We start from the raw sequence: 19,829 nt of genomic DNA, 5'->3' as shown, positions 1-19,829 counted from the left end.
TGGTGCTGCCAGTTCCCTACACACCTAACCCACAGTCACCTGTCCCATCCCCTGTGCCCCTCATTCCTGATCCACAGCCCCCAGCCAGCCCCCCTGCCCAACCAGTTCCCGCATTATGCGCGCGAACGCATGCACACACATACATTCTCGCGCTCTCTCTCTGTTTACCTGGCTTGCCAGAGCCTGCATGGGGAGCACATGACCCCCAACAGCCAATCATCTTGCTCGCTGCTTCCAGCTCCAAGCAGCCCTCCCAGGAGAGCAGAAAACCCAGACATTTGCATGTCCAGGAAAACCCCAGACATATGATAACCCTAACTTTAGACAAGTAGCAGAACCTTCCAGATCACAGGCCCTGGTTCTCATGGGGGGCTTCACTCATCCTGACATATGATGGGAGTGCAATAGAGCAGTGCACAGGCAATCTGGGAAGTTTTTGGAGAGCATTGCAAGCAACTTCCTGGTGCAAGTGTTGGAGGGACAAACTAGGGGCCATGCCCTTCATGACCTGTTGCTCACAGACAGGGAAGAATTGGTGAGGAATGTAGAAGTGAATGGTAACTTGGTCAACAGTGACCATGAAATGATCAAGTTCAGGATCCTGACAAAAGGAAGACAGGAGAGTAGCAGCATATGGGCCATGGACTTCAGAAAAGCAGACTTTGACTCCCCTGGGAATTCATGGGCAGGATCCCCTGGGAAGCCAGGCTGAGGGGGAAAGGAGTCTAGGAGAGTTGGCTGTATTTTAAAGAAACTTTACTGAGGGTGCAGGAACAAATCATCCCCATGGGCAGGAAGAATAGCAAATATGGCAGGTGACCATCTTGGCTTAGCAGAGAACTCTTAGGTGAGTTTAAACAAAAAAAGTAAACTTACAAGAACTGGAAGCTTGGACAGATGACCAGGGTAGAATATAAGAGTATTGCTCGGGCATGCAGGGATGATGTCAGGAAGGCAAAAGTGCAAGTAGATTTGCAGCTAACAAGGGTAACAAGAAAGGTTTTTACATAGTTTCATAGTTTCTAGGGTCAGAAGAGACCTGAGCAGATCATTTAGTCCGACCCCCTGCCATGGCAGGAAGGAATACTGGGGTCAAACGACCCCAGAAATATGTGCATCTAACCTCCTCTTAAACACCCCCAGGGTAGAAGCCTGCACCACTTCTCTTGGAAGTTGGTTGCAGACCCTAGCCGCCCTGACTGTGAAGTAGCACCTTCTGATATCTAACCTAAACCTACCCTCTGCCAGCTTGTGACCGTTATTCCTGGTCACTCCTGGCAGTGCTCGGGGGAACAGGGACTCCCCCAATGCCTGCTGATCCCCCCTGACTAGTTTATAACAGGCCACAAGATCCCCCCTCGGCCTGCTCATGTGGAGGCTGAACAGGTTCAGGTCCCGTAGCCTCTCCTCATAGGGCCTGCCCTGTTGTCCCCTGATCATACGAGTGGCCCTCCTCTGGACCCTCTCCATGCTGTCCACATCCCTCTTGAAGTGTGGCGCCCAGAACTGGACACAATACTCCAGCTGTGGCCTGACCAGTGTCGCATAGAGGGGAAGGATCACCTCTTTGGACCTGCTCGAGATGCATCTGTGGATGCATGCCAAGGTGCGGTTGGCCTTCCTGACTGCCTCTCAACACTGCCGGCCCATGTTCATCTTGGAGTCAATGATGACCCCCAGATCCTTTTCCGCCTCCGTGCTGACAAGAGGGGAGTTCCCTAACCTGTAGGTATGATGCCGGTTGTTCCTTCCGAGGTGCATCACCTTGCACTTGTCTGTGTTGAAACCCATCCTATTCTTGTCCGCCCACCCTTGTAACCTGTCTAGGTCTGATTGTAGCCTGTTGCATCCTTCCAGTGTGCCCATGTCCCCCCACATCTTAGTGTCATCAGCAAATTTGAACAGGGTGCTTTTTACCCCCTCGTCCAAATCACTGATGAAGATGTTGAACAGTGCGGGCCTGAGGACCGAGCCTTGCGGAACCCCACTGCCCACATCCTTCCAGGTTGAGAAGGACCCGTCCACTACCACCCTCTGGGTGTGGCCCTCCAGCCAGATGCAGAAATGGACCTGCAGGTTACAGTGGACTATAAGCTGAATATGAGTCAACAGTTTGCCTTTGTTGCCAAGCAGGCTGACAGTATACTGGGCTGCATTAGTAGAAGCACTGCCAGCAGATCAAGGGAAGTAATTATTCCCCTTTTTTGCTACTATTTCATTGGCCTAATATAAGATATCACCTCTAACCAAAAAGCTTTGTGTGTCCCCTGTATTTGGCACTGACAGAAGTACAGGCAGTCCTCGGACTTACAACACAATTGGTTCCTGAAAACCACGTCTTAAGTCAAAATGTTGTAACTCAAAACCAATTTGCTCATAAGAAACAATGTTGTAAGTGGGGGATTAGTTCCTGAACCAAGGCCCAATACCCTATTTTCACTAAAAATACCCCAGAATTTTGTATTCTATCAATTATAGATGAGTAATATAGCTACATTAATGTATTTATATTGTAAATAGCAATCGTATTGATTTGGAAGGACTTCTTTAAGATGACTTTGCTGGACTTTTTGAAGGGTTCTTGGCTGGAGTCTTCTCAGGAGTCGTGACTGCAGGTTTTTCTGGAGTCTTGTCTGCTTTCTTAAAGAAAGTGTCCAAGGAAGTTTGGTCAGATGTTCTCCAGGGAGATGAGCAACACAGTGAACTTGTTCGCTGGCGTGGCATTGCATTGGATCAAACATAAAATCGAAACTGACACCATAAAGTTGAAACAGGGTGTCAATTTATAAATGTTGTAAGTGAGAAATGTTGTAACTCGAAACATTGCAAGTTGAGGACTTCCTGTACTGTGTCCAGTTTTGGGACCCCCACTATAGAAAGGATGTGGACAAGTTAGAGAGAGTCCAGTAGAGGGCAGTGAAAATAGGGGGCAGGAGCACATGGCTTGTGAGGAGAGGCTGAGGGAACAGGGCTTATTTAGTCTACAGAAGAGAAGACTGAGAGGGGATTTAATAGCAGCCTTTAACTACCTGAAGGGTGGTTCCAAAAAGTATGGAGTTAGACTGTTCTCAGTGGTGGCAGAAGACAGAACAAGGAGCAATGGTCTCGAGTTGCAATAAGGGAGATTTACATTGGCTATTAGGAAAAACCTTCTCATTAGGAGAGTGGTGAAGCAGTGGAACAGGTAACCTAGAGAGGTGGTGGAATTCTTGGATTAGGGTGATTTAACTCAGGGGTTGGCAACCTTTTCAGGTTGCAGGGCAAATTGACCCAGTTTGATGGAGCAGCACAGGGACACTAATAGGTCGGTGCTAGGACCAAGCTGCTGCCACAGGTTTTCCCAGCAGTGGCATAGGGAAAGCACACACAGGCACTGTTTTCCCTTCCAGTGGCACAGGGAGAGTGTCTGCAGCTGGCACTTTTCCCCACAAGCTTCCCACTACTGTGGGGAAACGTGGGTGCAGTGGTTGGGTCCTAATGCCCACCTTCTACATGTCTGCCTATCTCTCATCTGAATGGGGTCAATTTGACTACTGAAGCTGCATTTCTGCAGGCCAGATCAAATGGCCCTGCAGGCTGGATCCAGCCCATGGACCATGGGTTGCCAGTAGGGCTGTGTGAAGCTTCGGTCCCTGATTCGATTTGGCAGAGATTCAGCCCAATTCGATGGCCAAATCTCCGAATCCAAATTGAATCAAGAGACCCTTTAATCTCTCTGAATCAAATCAGAACCCTCCAAATTGATTCGGAGAAATTCAAAAGATTTGACGATTCAGACATAGACACCGCTTTAAATGTTTTTTCTACATACCTCAAGGTAACAGGTGGCTTGTGAATGCTGAGATGCTGGGGCAGATGGAGCATGCCACAGGAGCACGGGGGGTCCCCAGCGTGCTCAGCATCAGACCTGGAAGTGGACCAGAAGCACTTCCGGTCCACTTCTGAGTCTGCCCCTCCAGCTCAGCAACTGGTGCCCTCTGGGTCTGGGGGGGAGGACATCCAGGGTCCTCCGCAGCTGATCGCCGAGCCGGGATGGGGTGGGGTGGGGGCCCCCTGAGAGCTCAGTGGCGGACCCGGAAGTGGACTGGAAGTACTTCTGGTCCACTTCCAGGTTCACTGCCAAGCATGCAGGGGGGGTCCCCCATGCTCCAGTGGGATGCTTCATCCACCCCAGCATTGCAGCATTCACGAGCCATGCCTGGTACCTCAAGGTATGTAGAAAAAACATTTAAACCTGTGTCTATGGCCGAATCATTGATTCTCTGAAATAGCATAGTTTCATAGTTTCTAGGGTCGGAAGGGACCTGAGCAGATCATCTAGTCCGACCGCCTGCCACGGCAGGAAAAAATACTGGGGTCAAACAACCCCAGCAAGATGTTCATCTAACCTCTTCTTAAAGACCCCCAGGGTAGGAGCCAGCACCACTTCTCTTGGAAGCTGGTTCCAGATCCTAGCTGCCCTGACAGTGAAGTAGCGCCTCCTGATATCTAACCTAAACCTACCCTCTGGCAGCTTGTGACCATTATTCCTAGCATCTAATCTTCAGATTTGGATTCAGCTGAATCAAATTGGGGACAGTGATCCAAATCAATGAATCAAATTGCCATCCCCAATTCAGCCGAATCCAAATCCCAATCGAATACAGCCCATTTCACACACCCCTAATTGCCAGCCCCGATCTAGCTTATATTGCTACAGTATTATACAGATGTAACCGTTAGAATGTAATGGCTCTGGCACATTCCTAAGAAGCAGCCCTTGTAAAGAGCTAAAATGTACATTTGTTCATACCCAGAGTCCCTAATTAGAAAACAGTCTGTGTCTAAAATTAACATGAAGAAATAATGATCTTTAGGCAGAATTCTGACAATACTGAATTCCAGTGGCAAGACTGTCAGTCACTGTGATATGCCAAGGATGTCCCTGATTGTGATATCAGTCAGTCAGTGCTAATCTTTTCTTCTCTTCTTCCACCTTACCTTTTTGAAAGATTTCCACATGCCTAGAATGGAAAAGGAGTTGTTAGTGCTCATACTCCATCTAACAAAAGGCATACGTCCACAAAGACTTAAACTAAGGAAGCTGTTTTTAATGTTCTTCCCTTGTTCACACTGTAAGGTATCTGTACTGGTCCTGTCATGGTGTTGTATAAATTGAGGATTGTGACCCAATTGGAATGAGCATGCTGTGACCCACCTTCTGGGTAATGCTCGGTATCTAGAAAAGAACCAACCTAGCTAGTGAAGGATTTCTGAATAAGAATATTGAAGCATTTGGTGGAATTCCTAGAAAACACCTTATGGCTGGTGATCGTGTATCTCTGCTAGTACATTCCAAAAGAGGTGGTGTTACTGTATCATTAAGAGAATCTGTCTAGAAAATGATGTTGTTTGTGATAAACCTCTGTTACACCACACACTCCACTGTGCTGCTGGTACTTTAAGCCACAGCGACAGACAGCAATTGAGGCCAATTCTTCAAAATATGTGGAGGAAGGATGCCTTAGTGCAAAATAATTGTCCAATACAATGCTAATCTACATTCAGTAGTTCTCCTAAAAATGAACTGCATAAATAAGAAGAGCTATTGGCAGTGATTTATGCAGCTAGATTTTTTTTTTTAGTGTATGCTTGGTGGAGAAGAGTCTGTACAGACACATTACAAAACACTTTGGCCTGTTTTAAACAAACCATTGGACAAAGCATCTGCTAAAGTACAGAGAGTGCTCTTACAAGACTACTAAAAACAGGTAACAAAATAGTTATAGACAGCACATAGTCCAGAACAATCCCTCCTGCAGAGGAAATGCAAGCTAAACTTTGGAGAACATGGTTTATGCCACAGAGACAAATGAGACACTTGGTTCTTACAGGCTAGAAACCAAAATAATAGTAATAAAACTGAAAAAGATGATGAAATGCAAATGCTGATAACTGACCAGTTCAAATGACTAGGCTGCAACTACAGGGGGCCACAAGAGAATATTTCAGGACCAAAGACTACTAAAGACACCAGAAAACCACCCATTTACTTTAGTAGACTTTTTAAATCAGTCTTAAAGACGAGTGCTAAAAAATTATGTAATGGCCATACAGCTTGTATGTCTCTTTCAGAGCACAATCAGACAGACTTGAAATGGCATAGAATAGTAAAATGTACACCAAAAAATACCTGATCTGTTCTGGCGCTTGAACTTACGTTTAAATTTAAACACAAGCGTTTTTTAGTTAAAGAAAATATTTTTGAGTATCTTAAAAAAGGAATATTTGAAGAATGGGCTCTACTTCTGTGCTGCTTCTCTTGCTCCCCTGTGCATGTGAACTCTTTCTCTCTTTCTCATGCATGTGTATGTACACACACACACACGTGCGCGCGCGCGTGCACGCACACTCATTACACAACAACCAACAAAGTCCCTCTGTCTATATAATTCAAATTCCTGAATGGTATTGCATATGTCTTCTTTCTGAGTAGAACCTGTAAGCCTAAGTTTTAGTTTGAACACAGCTCTTACTGTAAAGCAGGTTAACTATTTCTAACACTGAATGAAGGGCGATGTTTACATTTTCTGGCTTGTGATATTTCACCTAACCCACAACAGTATTGTAACATGTTGGCATCTTGGAAGGGCACTGATTCAACATGCATCAGAGAGTTTCAACCTCCCTTTCCCACCTGTAGGCAATGGGAAGTGGATTGTGGCTAGATAAAAAAAGGAATCCTATAGTAAGGGCTTCCCAGTATAGAAAAAATGTGAAAGACCTGTACTTTAAGATATAAATATATCTAGCAAGGGGTAGACTAAATAAACTAACAGATAAAAGGTCTACAGAGGTCTGGTATCCAGGATTTTTAAAAGTGGTGCAGAGAGTTAATGTTAACCTATATTAAAATAATTTTAGCTAGGGTCAAAAATATGTTAGCAATACTTAAATAGGTGCTACATTAGCAGGAGCACCTAACAGACAGCAGAAGAAAGGCTATCTTGATTAATGGAACTTCAAGATCATTAAAAAGAGAGAAAGTTAACACTTGTGGAATGAGGTGCTTAGAGTCGGGTACATTGTGGAATCAGGTAGCTTATGAAATGCAGGGATGAAATCAGGAACTGCATCCAGATGAGTGTGGACATGTGGTACATGGTACCATACACAGGTCTGTGGCACCACACACCACAGATGCCTGTGTGCCCCACACTGCTACCTTGCAGTGTGTGGGGGGGGAGGGGTGCAAGTTGACCATGGGAGATTCTGGGGTGAGAAAAATCCACAGCAAAAAAAATGCAGGGCAGTGTATGTGGCAGCAGTGTATGCCACCAAAACCAGAGCCTGGTCAGCCAGAGCCATGCATGACTGCAGCTCCCTGAGAACCCCAGGACCTCAGATAAGGCTGCTGGGGCCAGCACAGTTGCTGGCTCCAGCCTACCCTGTTCCTCCCAGGGTAACCTGCCACATGCCAGAGCACATGTGTCATGGGCATTCCCCATGACACATGTGGCAGCAGTGCCACTGCTACTTGTCCTCAGGGAAACAAATGGCTGCACTTGTCTGGTCACTGCCAGGAAGGTCAAAGCGCAACTGGAATTGCAGCTAGCAAGGGACATGAAGGGTAACAGAAAGGGATTCTGCAAGTATGTCAGCAACAAGAGGAGGATGAGGGAAAGTATGGGTCCTTTACTAAATGGGGGAGGCAACCTAGTGACAGAGGATACAGAAAACAGTAAAGTATTCAATGTCTTTTTCACTTCAGTTGTCACAGGCAAGGTCAGCTCCCAGACTAAACTGTGCTGCCTGGTGCAGTAGGAGGTAAGCAGACAACAATGGGAAAAGAACAGGTTAAGTAAGGGCTGTGTAGAAAAGATGGATGTGTACAAGTCCATGAGGCCAGACCAGATGCACCCAAGGGTGCTGAGGGAGTTGGCTGATATAACTGCAGAGTCTCTGTCTATCGTTTTTGAAAACTCATGGCAACTGGAAGAGGTCCCAGATGATTGGGAACGTACAAATATAGTACCCATCTTTAAGAAAAGGAAGAAGGATCCAGGGAACTACAGACCACTCAGTCTTACCTCAGTCCCCAGAAAAATCATGGAGCAGGCCCTCAAGGAATCCATTTCTAAGCACTTGGAGGAGAAGAAAGTGATCAGGAACAGTCAATGTGGATTCACCGGGGCAAGTCATGCCTGACCAACCTGATTGCCTTTTATGATGAAATGACTGGCTCTGTGGATGTAGAGACCAGTGGATGTGATATAGCTTGACTTTAGCAAGGCTTTTGATACAGCCTCCCACAACATTATTGCAAGTAAACTAAGGAACTGTGGGTTGAATGAATGAACTGTGAGATGGGTAGAAAACTGGCTGGATCTTTGGGCTCAGGGAGTGGTCGTCAATGGCTCATTGTCTAGTTGGCAACCAGGATCAAGTGGAGTGCCCCAGGTGTTGGTCCTGGGGTCAGTTTTGTTCAATGTCTTCATCGACGACCTGTGGGATAGAGTGCAAGTTTGAAGATGACATCCAGCTGGGGCAGGAGATAAGCAGGAGGGTATGGCTAAGATTCTGAGAGACCTCAGCAAATTGGAGGATTGGACCACAAGAAATCTCATGAGGTTCAGTAAGTAGAAGTGTAAAGTCCTGCACTTAGGATGGAACAATCCCATGCTGGGGACCACCTGGCTAAGCAGCAGGTCTGTAGAAAAGGACCTGGAGGTTACAGTGGGCAGTTAGCTGAATATAAGCCAGCAGTGTGTCCTGGCTGCGAAAAAGGCTAACAGCATACTGGGTTGCATTATTAGAAGCATTGTCAGCAGATTAAAAGAAGTGATTCTTCCCCTCTATTCAGCACTGGTGGGGCTACATCTGGAGTACTGTGTTCAGTTTTGGGCCCCCACTACAGAAAGGATGTGGACAAATTGGAGGGCCATGAAAATGGTTACTGAGCTAGGGCACATGACTTCTAAGGAGAGACTGAGGGAACTGGGCTTATTTAGTCTAGAGAAGAGAAGACTGAGAGGGGACTGAATAGCAGCCTTCAACTACTTGAAGGGTGGTTCCAGAGGATGGAGCTGGACTGTTCTCAATGGTGGCAGATGACAAAATAAGGAGAAATGGCCTCGAGCTGCAGCAAGGGAATTTTAGATTAAATATTAGGAAAAAAAAACAAACTTTCTCATTAGGAGGGTAGTAAAGCACTGGACTAGAGAGGTTGTGAAATCTCCATCCTTGGAGATTTGTAAGACCTGAGTAGACGAAGCCTTGGCTGGGATGATCTAGTTGGGGATGGTACTGCTTTGAGCAGGCAGTTGAACTAGATGACCTCCTGAGGTCCCTTCCAACCCCACTTTTCTATGATTTTATGATTCTATGATTATAGTGAGCCATGAAGTCAATTCAGTCTCCTCTCCCTGCTGCCTGAATAGAAATACTGCTGCTACCAGGCAGTTGGTTTTAAATTTTGGGTGGACCAAGAATCAAAAAGAGGTTCAGCTGCACCCTCCCTGGATCTGCCCCTAGATATGTACAGAGTTAGAGAACCTAAGCGAAAGCATGGGGAAGAGCAAGGAAAAAAACTGCACTTCAGGAGGGATGTGGACAGCATTGAGATGGTCCAGAGAAGGGACACCCGCATGATCAGGGGGCAGCAAGGCAAACCCTACAAGGAGAGGCTACAGGACTTGAACCTGTTCAGCCTCCACAAGAGAAGGCTGAGAGGGGACCTCTATAAACTCACCAGGGGGGACCAGCAGAAAACAAGTGAGACTGTTCCCCAAGGCACCACCCAGGATAGCAAGGAATATCTGCCACAAATCAATTGAGAGCAGGTACAGGCTTGATATCAGGAGGCATTACTTTATGGTTAGGACTGCCAGGCTCTGGAATGGGCTCCCAGGCTCTCCCCTACCTTGAGGGTCTTCAAGAGGAGGTTAGATAGATATCTGGCTGGGGTATTATGATCCCAGCACTCGTTCCTGCCCAGTGCAGGGGGTCGGGCTTGATGATCTGTTCAGGTCCCTTCCGACCCTAGAAACTATGAAACAAACTTGGTATTTAAGATGTCAGTTTAGTTTTCTGTTATAAATTGGTAACTTTGTTGCTAATGCTTTTTGAAAGCATTTCTGGTTTCCTTAAGAATAATTCAATTCAGTTGTCTGTTATCTCTGATAAAAGGTTCTTCATAATTTACCTTATGCCTACTTGTCCAGTCTCTTTTCTCACTATGTCATAACCCATTCCATTTCCTTTACTAGTTATGCTGCATCACGGTGTTCCGACTATCATTCTTTTGTCCCATAGGCATCTGGATGCTTTCATCCACATTGCTCCATTTGCGAGGAATATCTATTCCCAAATTAATTAATAAAAACCCTCCTATTCCTTCTAATGATGCATTTCTGCCATGACAGACTCATAGGCTGTTGCCTCATAGCGGTATATAGGAAGGTGCCCTGATAGAGATATACTGTTGTCTTTAAATGTTACACCCAGCTATTTTAACTAGTGGCTTTTTTGTTGGCTTTGCCATACTTCTTACATTCCCCCATCTGCCATTTCCACTGGGGTTTGTGTCCACTTACTTGATGATGTCCCTTGCTAAAGTTTAAACTAAAATCTTGTTTGTACATCTCCTTGCACAAGGGACATGATTCTGATTGGGTATTACTAGAATTTGACACCCCGTCAGACCCCCCCCCCCCCCCAAAAAAAAAAAAACTGTTTCACCTAGGGGTAGGTGAAAGAGAGAGGCTATCCTAGAGTTAGGAGTTAGAATAGTTTAAACTTGATTCTTTCTACATGTATGTATATGTATTCCTGACTATTATGCTGTAGTCAAAGGCCTTTTTCCCGCACAGGAAGCAAATAACTCCTGTTGACTATACGGAGACTTACTCATACTCCATGAGGAGACTCTAGGACCCAAGAATGGAAAGAAGCCAAAGTTTTTTTTTTTTACAAGTTCACATGCCTCCCAGTGGCTAATCTAATTTAGATAGCTTCTAACCAAACAAAGGAAAAACTTTTCAAATAATTCATGCTTCCTGTAAAAATTCATAGTAAGGGTTAAAAATATTATGATGAAAATTTGTATTTCATCTGCTCTCCCTACTTGCCTGTTTTAATCAGTTATTCAGAAATGAGTAACTAGATCCTCATGTGCAGTGAACTCAGAGAATGCTAATGGGGTATCTGCATCTTGTAATCGCACAGAGCACTTATGCCAGAATAGGGAAAGCCTTTATTCCGTAACTCTCGGACACAAGAGGCTTTCTGAGGAGTTACTTTAAATTACAATTCTCGTTATAATGTTAGATGGTCTGCTGGATCTCTGAGTTAGAGACTGCTTTAGCTTAGTTACTAGAGCCAGATGTAACATTGACCTTAAATGGTAAAAGCTCCCAAGAGTGAGAGAGAGGCTGGCCCGAGGGAAAAAGAGGAATAACTCAGTTTTAGGTAAGTAATCTCTATAACCAAGAATAAGCTTTCGTCTTCAGCTGTGAACCACAACGGAACCATTTTTCCTTCTTAAAGGTACAGTACTTCATTGTTGTGCTTACTGGAATAGGGTTTCGTTAATCTATTTTTGTTGTTACGTTAAAAATGGGTGCAGGACACTGTACTTAATTAAATCCTGTTCTTCTTGCATGCCATTTGGGAACATGCAAGTATGATGAAGAAAAGACTGTGCTAATTACACTGAAGTTGAAGAAAGGTAGGTAATTACTAATGAAGTGAAACCCTGATTCAGAAGTACGAGTGACTGTTGTGCTAGCAACCTTTGTTAACAACCTTAAAATGTTTATAGAAAGACTTGTTTAAAATTAGTGAATTTTGTTTAGCATACACATGTATGGGCTTTTTTTCCTGCATACACTCCTTTTTAACATTCTGTACATTGTACTTGCTTATTTGGTTCCATTACATACTTGTCTCTGGAACCTGTCTTTTAAAAAGGCATATCTGGAGCCATTTCTTAATATATAGTATATGTATGGTTTTAATGTCAATAACGATAATGAATGCTGGCATAAGTTTTGAGTAATTAAAGTATTGTAACTTTTCACTATCCATTGAAAACAGACTTTAAAAAGCAAAATTAAAGAATATCAAAATTGTAGGCAAATATTTAAAATACTTTATAATATTTGAAGTTTCAAATATCAGGTTTGTAATTTATGCTGAAACTCTTAAGAATTACATTTTATTTACTTGGCAAATTAAAACCCTCTGCACTTAACAAAAATGTGCACATTAAGCATCTTTAGACAGGGATCTGTAAACATTTTAATGTAATAAATAATTGCATGTAAATGACATTTAAGTTACAAGGTCATGTTTGGAACTGAAAGTTCATGTGAGCAGTAAAAAGTTCATTTAGTGAGTTAGATTTCAGATTGTTTTAAAATGCTCTTTTAAAAATTCTTGTGTAACTGAACTCTCTCCGAAGGAATAGACACCATGGTTAGTTTATGGAGCACAGTATTTGGAAGAAGCATTTTTGAGTTTGAATATAGATAGAGTTCCTGCAAATGCAAACAGTTACTGCATTTGTGTTTGACATTAGTAGGTGTTGTGTATACTGTAAATGAAAGCTCACTACATCCAGTTTATGGTATGGTATAGTAAACGTTTCTTAATTGCTATAAAGTTCATACAAGCATCATGATTAAGTTTTCTTTATTTTTCTTTTGAAATCTGACTCTTTATTAATAGTTATTTTTAGGGAACATACCAGCTAATCTTCAAATATGTAAAAATCCTAGTATCTAAAAATCTTACTTTGACTAGATTCTAGCTTTACATGTATCTTCACTTGTGACATTATTTCTGCCCTTTCAGTGTTCATTGCTGTAGACAATATGTAGAAGGGATTTAGATTATTGTATATAGTATGTCTAACATCATAAATGGGCTATCTTTTCATTTAAACTAGGCCTTATTCCAGCTCTCCAAGTCTGTACTAGACATCTTTTTTATTTATATCATATTCCATAACAACTTGGCAAATGTTGTGTTATCACTCTGTACATTCTGTCTTTCTTGATTTAGAATATATTTTGTGATGTTCAGAGCCAAACCGTGTATGTAGTTGTCATAATACCTTGATTAAAACAAATACATTTAATATTAAAAATATAGGCAATGTGTGTGCACTGATTCTTAGGGTTATATACCTGTGTGCAAAATAACTGTTTTTAAGTGTGTCCTAAGATATAGGATCACTACTCTATTTCATTTCTTTTTCAAGCGAATTTATTGAATTTCCTTCTAAATGAGTTCTTAAAACTCTGTGGTTTGTGTATACAAGTGTATGCCTCCCTATCTCCTTTGTTTTTTTTTTCATTTTTAGATGGGTAATGATAGCATAATTTCTAATCTACGATTCCTTGGATCTGAAGACCAAGAGCCATTTAGCATCTAGTCCATAGATGTAAAAGTCAAGGAAGAAATATCAAAAGACATTTTCCAAGGACTATTGAATTATCCACCTTTTGCCAGCATTCTGCTGAACAAGATGGCATTTAGTGGCATTGGGATATTAATGAGGAAGGGAGATGCAAAGCATGGGTAGCTACCTTTTCAGATGACACCACTCAAACATCTAGATCATAGGTGATCCCCACTTACCTACCAAATCTCCAGAAAAGAAGTCTCTGCCCATTCTGCTTCTGCTGTCAGAATGCAGGGGCTAAATGTGTAAGAAAATGTAAGTGTTTATCATCCTGTGGTGACACATAATTTATGTAGCATCCATCTAGATATTTTTGTGCAAGCCAAATACCTAGGAAGATCAAGAACTTGATCAGTTGGTTCAGATACAGAGTTGCCAACCCAGGACAAGTTTTTACTGGCAACCAACTTTTTTTTACTGACACATGTTTTTACTGATGCATTTACATTATGGAAACCTTATAACTCTTTTGTCAGGCTCTGTCCTGCTACCAGGCCCCAGTTAGAAGGGATGGGCTCAAATTTAGAGGTAACAGCAACCACAGTAAAAAAAAATGTGAAAAAAGTTTACATTAAAAAAGATTTCTTGGATTGGCAACGCTGTTTGACTGCAGCAATGGTTTTATACCATTCTACCCCCCTCTCCCCCCCTGGAATTCTCTACCCACCCACACACTGTGATAGCTCCAATCACAGCTTGTGCCATGCTTATGCTAACTTATACTTATATGCTAACTCTGTGACCCCCTTCCTGGTATAGCTCCTCAAAGAAGTGTTATAGGCAGCTGGACAGGACTTAGCAGCAGCAAAACATGGCTGGGAGGGGGATCTACAAAGCCTTGATAAGATCTCTCTCCAGAGTCTTGTGTTCCTACTTGGACACAAGCTGGCACTGCTGTCCTTTGTCTGTGCTTCAGCACTGTACCCAGCTACTTTCCCACCATGGAGCTTCAATTTGTTCTAACTGCTTAGAGTTTTTATGGATGACTCAAATTTTTATGGCTTTTACGGACAGGCGTTTTTTTAACTGACCATAAATTTATGGACAACTGAAACCCTGTTCAGATAGCCACAAAGCTATAGCCACTCTTATTTTTACTGTTGGTTTGTTTTGTTTGCTTCTGCATCGTTGCAAAATAGGGTTGGGACACCTGCTTCAAAGACAGAGAAGGGGCCCAACAGCTAGCAATAGAGGTATGCAGGATGAAAGAGGTCCAGGAACCAATAAAAGGGGACTGTGTGGAAAAAAATATAAAAACTTATACATTCATTTATATGGTAAATTAACAGGAGCTAGGATTCTGAGATATTCCCGGAGTTGCTTTCACCTGAAAGCCCTGAAGAGGAAAGGGAAGAGGAAAAGATGATTGGCAGGAGAAAAGGGTCAGCAGTTCAGGTTGATGTATGCCTTCATAGAAAGGGAGGGATCTGAAATATCCCTAAAGTTTTGTTTAATCCAGAATCAAAGATAAACATCTGCTTCTGCAGTAGAGGTATGTAGCAAGGCTCTTTCTTTGTTTTCCTTCTATGTACTCCCTTCATTGTAGCCTGATATATTTTAAGGGCTTCAACGGAATTTGGATTAGTAATCAGTCACAGCTCACCAGTAATCTACAACTAAGCACATCCTGTTGGTGTTTCAGTTTTAGAAAGGTACTATAACAGGGTGTTCTGTCCCTTTGAGAGAGCCCAGCTGTGGGACATTTGGTTAGGCAGAGAGTGTCCCACTGGAGGCTTTAAAAGGTTTCAGAAGTATAAGCATAGAAGAGGAACAAGGGAGCTGTAACATCATGTCACAAGGAGGGGGCCAGGCTGCTGCGCTGGGGCCAGAGCATAATGGGGTACCTTTCTCTTGCCTACAACAGGGCAAAAGGATTTGGGCCTGCAGCTCTTCTTTGATTAATGGGAGTTTTGAGCAGTTACATGCTGTGTGATTGGAAATGGCGTTTCTTGTAGGAGTTGCATCATTTTTTGCATGCATTGTATGGTTTGGGTTGAGTTTGCCTTTAGTCTAAAATTGTTTATGTTTATATAATATCACAAAGTTTGTTTCTGCAGTGGTGGAATTGTACATAAGGACTTTGGCTTCAGCAGCAAAGTTCCAACTGACTGACTTCAGTGGTGCAGGATCAGGTCTTTAGTAAGGATTACAACGGTGAAGGGTATGGCAGTTCACAGGAAGTTAGAGGAAGTTAGTCTGAAATCTCTGGGAATCTGGCTAGAAGCAAACATCTATTTTCATCTGTCTTATTTGTGCCCAGAGAATGTACCAACAGATAGAAGGATATATAAAATGACATCTGTTTCTGAAATTGCGCACGCACATGCACACACACCCCTACCTACCCCTTCTGCCTTGACCAAGAAAAAAAAAATGGTTCACTTTGAAGAGCATTCTTCCAGTTTCTTTTAAACATGCTAAGGCCATTTGGGATAGTAAAGTATATGCAACAGGGCAGCATAAAAGAGGACACATAAATTATTCACATTTCCTGTTTGGAACACTTAATAGCATGTTCACTTAGGCTGAACTGTGACCTAACTGCTAAACACAGAAATTAAAAATAAAGCATCCAATAATAACTCAAAGCTGAATTTGTGGAGGGGGGAGGAAAGTATTTTAATAAAGTATAAAAATACACACATGGGTTTCACTACTTTGACAGAGCAGAAGACATTTTTAGCCACTGCATTTTCCATATTTTTATTTTTCAAGGATGAATGACTGCAGTTAACCCCAGGGCTCATAAAAATGACATGATGTAAGTGGCTACATTAGTAGCTACAAATGTGGAGGATAAAATCTGTATCTATTAAGAGAATTTGCCCAAGTCTAGGTAATGGTGATATCTTACATTGCAGTCTTAAGTGCAATCCTGGGCCTTGCACAGATCTCTGCTGTAGCATGAATATTGTCGTTAGTGTAGCATGGAACTAATCTAGTGTCTATCATTTTGCCTTTTCTGAAAAGGTTTGTTATATTGTAACAAACACACTGAAGTTCTTATTTTCCTAGATGAACATCACATTTCTTTGGATGACACAGGCACATTTCCCCTGAAAATTACTCCTCCAAAATTGGGGTATACATCTTAAGCAAAGAAACTGATTTTTACATTGGAATGGCAGCTTGGACTTGAGCTTGGCTCCAACTCAGCCAGAGTACAGCTGTCTGGCTACATGAATTCCCTCTTCAGCATCACTCCTCTCCACCTGCTAAGGGCTACAGGTTAAAACCTCTCCAAGCTACTGCCAAATTGGCAGCAGCTTTTAGCTGAGCACCTGGCGGGGAGGAATAATGCTGATGATGGGACTCCACCCTTGCTCCAGGCAGCTAAAGCTGCGGGTGAGCTGGTGCCAGGACTGGAAAGTTGTTCTTTTTTCTTTTTTTACTTTATTCTGCTCCATTTTCCTTTCTGAAAACAAGGTGAGTGTCTTATTAAGGGGTATGTGGTATGTGAATAAATATGCCAGTTATAAGTGCTTTAGATGAAGGGAGTGTTAGATCTTATAAATAAGCTGTCAGTAAGGCAGAATGAGGAATGGTCAAACAGTTGCATTTTCGTGGTCATCAAATAATAATCCCAAATTATGTATGTTCGGCATGGAGTACTAGAACTTTTGGAAACTGTGTGGTGTATCATTCACTGATACTGTAACTACTAAGTAAGAATGCCAGTGAAAGAGGAGTTTGTCTGTATTTGAAGACTTTATATGGCCTTCATGAATATGTTCTGTGAGTTGTACGTATCCCATTCTAGTGCTAAAGTTTGGAATTTCTGGCATTTAGTGTACTGCACTAAATGTTTCTTCTGACAGTAAAGGGATGGATTTACATGAATATTAAAAACCATGCACACTCATGAGAAGCCTTTGGCATTTCCCATTGAATCTGATTTTTTTTAAGTCTTTGACATTTCCTGTTTAATGGATCTAGTATGGTGTTTGTCAGTAAAATGGTAACATCAAGCATTCCAGTCTATACAGGGCTGACATGTAATAACAACAGACAGGTGAATAATTTCAAAAGATTTCTTGGGAAATCTACCATTGTGCTTCTTGATATTCCCAGGTCTTGGAATGGGTTCTGCAGTTGCATTATATGATGCTGAAACTAAGGAAGCAAGAGGAAAATACCATGCAGAAGAAAAGTATTTTTTTATTGAAAGAGAAAATAATACGCTATAGTTTAAATTTTTCCTTCTTAAACCACAAAGGGACACATCCTTAGTTGCTAAGGATCATAGCTCTATTTGAAATGTGGAGCTATGTCAACATACACTAACTAAGGGTATGCCATAGTCATAGAATCATAGAAGTAGGGTAGGAAGGGACCTTGTAGATCTTCAAGTCCGACCCCCTGCCTGGGCAGGAGAAAAACTGGGCTCAAATGACTCCAGCCAGGTAGGCATCACACCTCCTCTTAAAGACCCCGAGGGTAGGAGCCAGCACCACTTCCCTTGGAAGTTGGTTCCAGATCCTAGCTGCCCTGACTGTGAAGTAGTTCTTATGGATGTCAAATAGTGAACTGATTACTGATGAGAAGGAAAAACAAAGACAATTCTCAGTAGCATAACTTGAGGGAGGTGGGGGGCGGGGGAACAACTAGAACAGTAACCCTAAGTACTGACTTTGGATGGAGGTAACTGCTGAAATAGCTGCTGCCACAGCTAGCCAGCACAGCAGCCAGTGTTGCCTTGTGCTCCGAAGCTGCCCATGGCAGAACTTCCCTGTTACACCTCTGACAATTCTTCTCACAGGAGATAACCTCCCTTTTTGTCACCTCTGACATTTACTTGATAAGCAGCAAGACAAAATGTCCTTCATCCTTCTAAAACAGATTGTAGCCATTGCGTTAAATTAACTTTGCATTTAAAGACCGCATGTTTTGTAACTAATAACTGCATTTTGTTGTTTATGGAGACTTTTCTAATGATCAGTAAAATATGTATGGAAATTTACAATGTGTCCAACATTTACCTGCCAGCTTATGATTCAAAGGTTGAAAAAATATTTTATACAATTGAAAGTTTTTCGCATGTAGGCTGGATGCTGTACTGTCATCTTTGTATACTTATCTTGTGAGCATCTGCTTAGGAAATAAAAGAACATGCTACTTTGACAACCCAGAAAGTGCTATAAAAAGCCTGTTGCTATGTTTAAATGCCTACACTCAGTTACTATGGCAATAAAATTCTCAATGTGATGTAAGAATTGACACAGCTCATTGCCAACCCTTTCTGGGACAGGAAACTTCTTGGGCTGAGAAAATGAAGTATTAGGAAAATGCTCCCTTGTAGTTTCAGATGCCCCTGTTCCATTTTAGTGTAAGCAAGAGACAGCCTAAACCCATGGATCCTGAAGAAGAAACATACAGAGGAGGGAAAGAAATGCAGTATTCTGCCGTTTCCTGATTTTGTCAAATTCCCTTTTCAGGATTGGAGGTCTCAACCATTCTGTCATTTTTCCAAACCCATGGGGCAAAGCTGTATAAGTCATTGTATACAGTGTACTATGAGTTACCTGGATTCCCTTCCAGGCAGCTGCTGGAATCATTCTAAAGCCTAGCTCTGTGCCCACCAACTGCACAACCCCGCATGTATCACCTACTGTTGACTTTCTGTCCCTGACTGAAGAAGCTCTGTCAGCAAAGAGTATTCCAAAATATAGTCCTAGATGCAGGGCCAAATTAACTGTTTAGTGGGCCCTGGGCAAACAAACTTTTGGGCCCTGAGCTGGTCAAGACTCTTCCTCCCCACCCCGTCACTGCTGCACACAGGGAGCAGGGCTCAGAGCCACTGCTAGGAAGCAGCTGCTGTGTTGGCAAGGCTGGCAGAGGGGAAGGGAAAGAAAGGGAGGTGGATGGGGTCATTTGCCCCACTGCCATGGAGGGAAGGACCAGGGCCCCTTGCAGCTTAGGGCTCTAGGCATGTGCCTAGTTTGCCTATGCGTTAGTCCAGTCCTGCATAGATGATATTGCAATGTGTCCAGTTTAGCTTGAATATGGTATCTATAGTCTGTAGCGCTCAGTAGCAATAGAATATGTAGAGAAATGCAATTAATATTTTTGTAATGAAGTACGGTTGAGAGGTATGGTAATAAGAATGTAATGGTTGGCAATCTGTATTCTTAAATTGTCAAATACTGAACAATAATATTTTGGTTTCAGGTTTAGGTTTGTTTTCTTGTTCTAATTTGGTTCCAAATGTCCTTGAGGGTCATATAGTTTATGGACAAACATACATCCCTTAGTATTTAGCTGTATCAGTAACATTTCTATATATGTGCATTTGGAGAACTTTTAACAAAATATGAACACAGAATACTGTGTATAGGCTTCCTCCAAGTGGGAGTTGATACTACGTAGATAAACAACAGATACA

At 42.6% G+C, this 19,829-nt stretch overlaps 1 protein-coding gene across 1 annotated transcript in view; it reads left to right on the top strand.

Annotated features, from left to right (window-relative positions):
* The window catches only part of IRAG1 (inositol 1,4,5-triphosphate receptor associated 1), a 254,944-nt gene that overhangs the window by 114,826 nt on the left and 120,289 nt on the right, over positions 1–19,829 (top strand). The window lies entirely within an intron of this gene.

This window comes from Crocodylus siamensis, chromosome 2, assembly GCF_052110815.1.
Source record: "Crocodylus siamensis isolate JL-2025a chromosome 2, ASM5211081v1, whole genome shotgun sequence".
Lineage (NCBI taxonomy): Eukaryota > Metazoa > Chordata > Crocodylia > Crocodylidae > Crocodylus > Crocodylus siamensis.
This window is presented reverse-complemented; position numbering and strand designations above follow the sequence as displayed.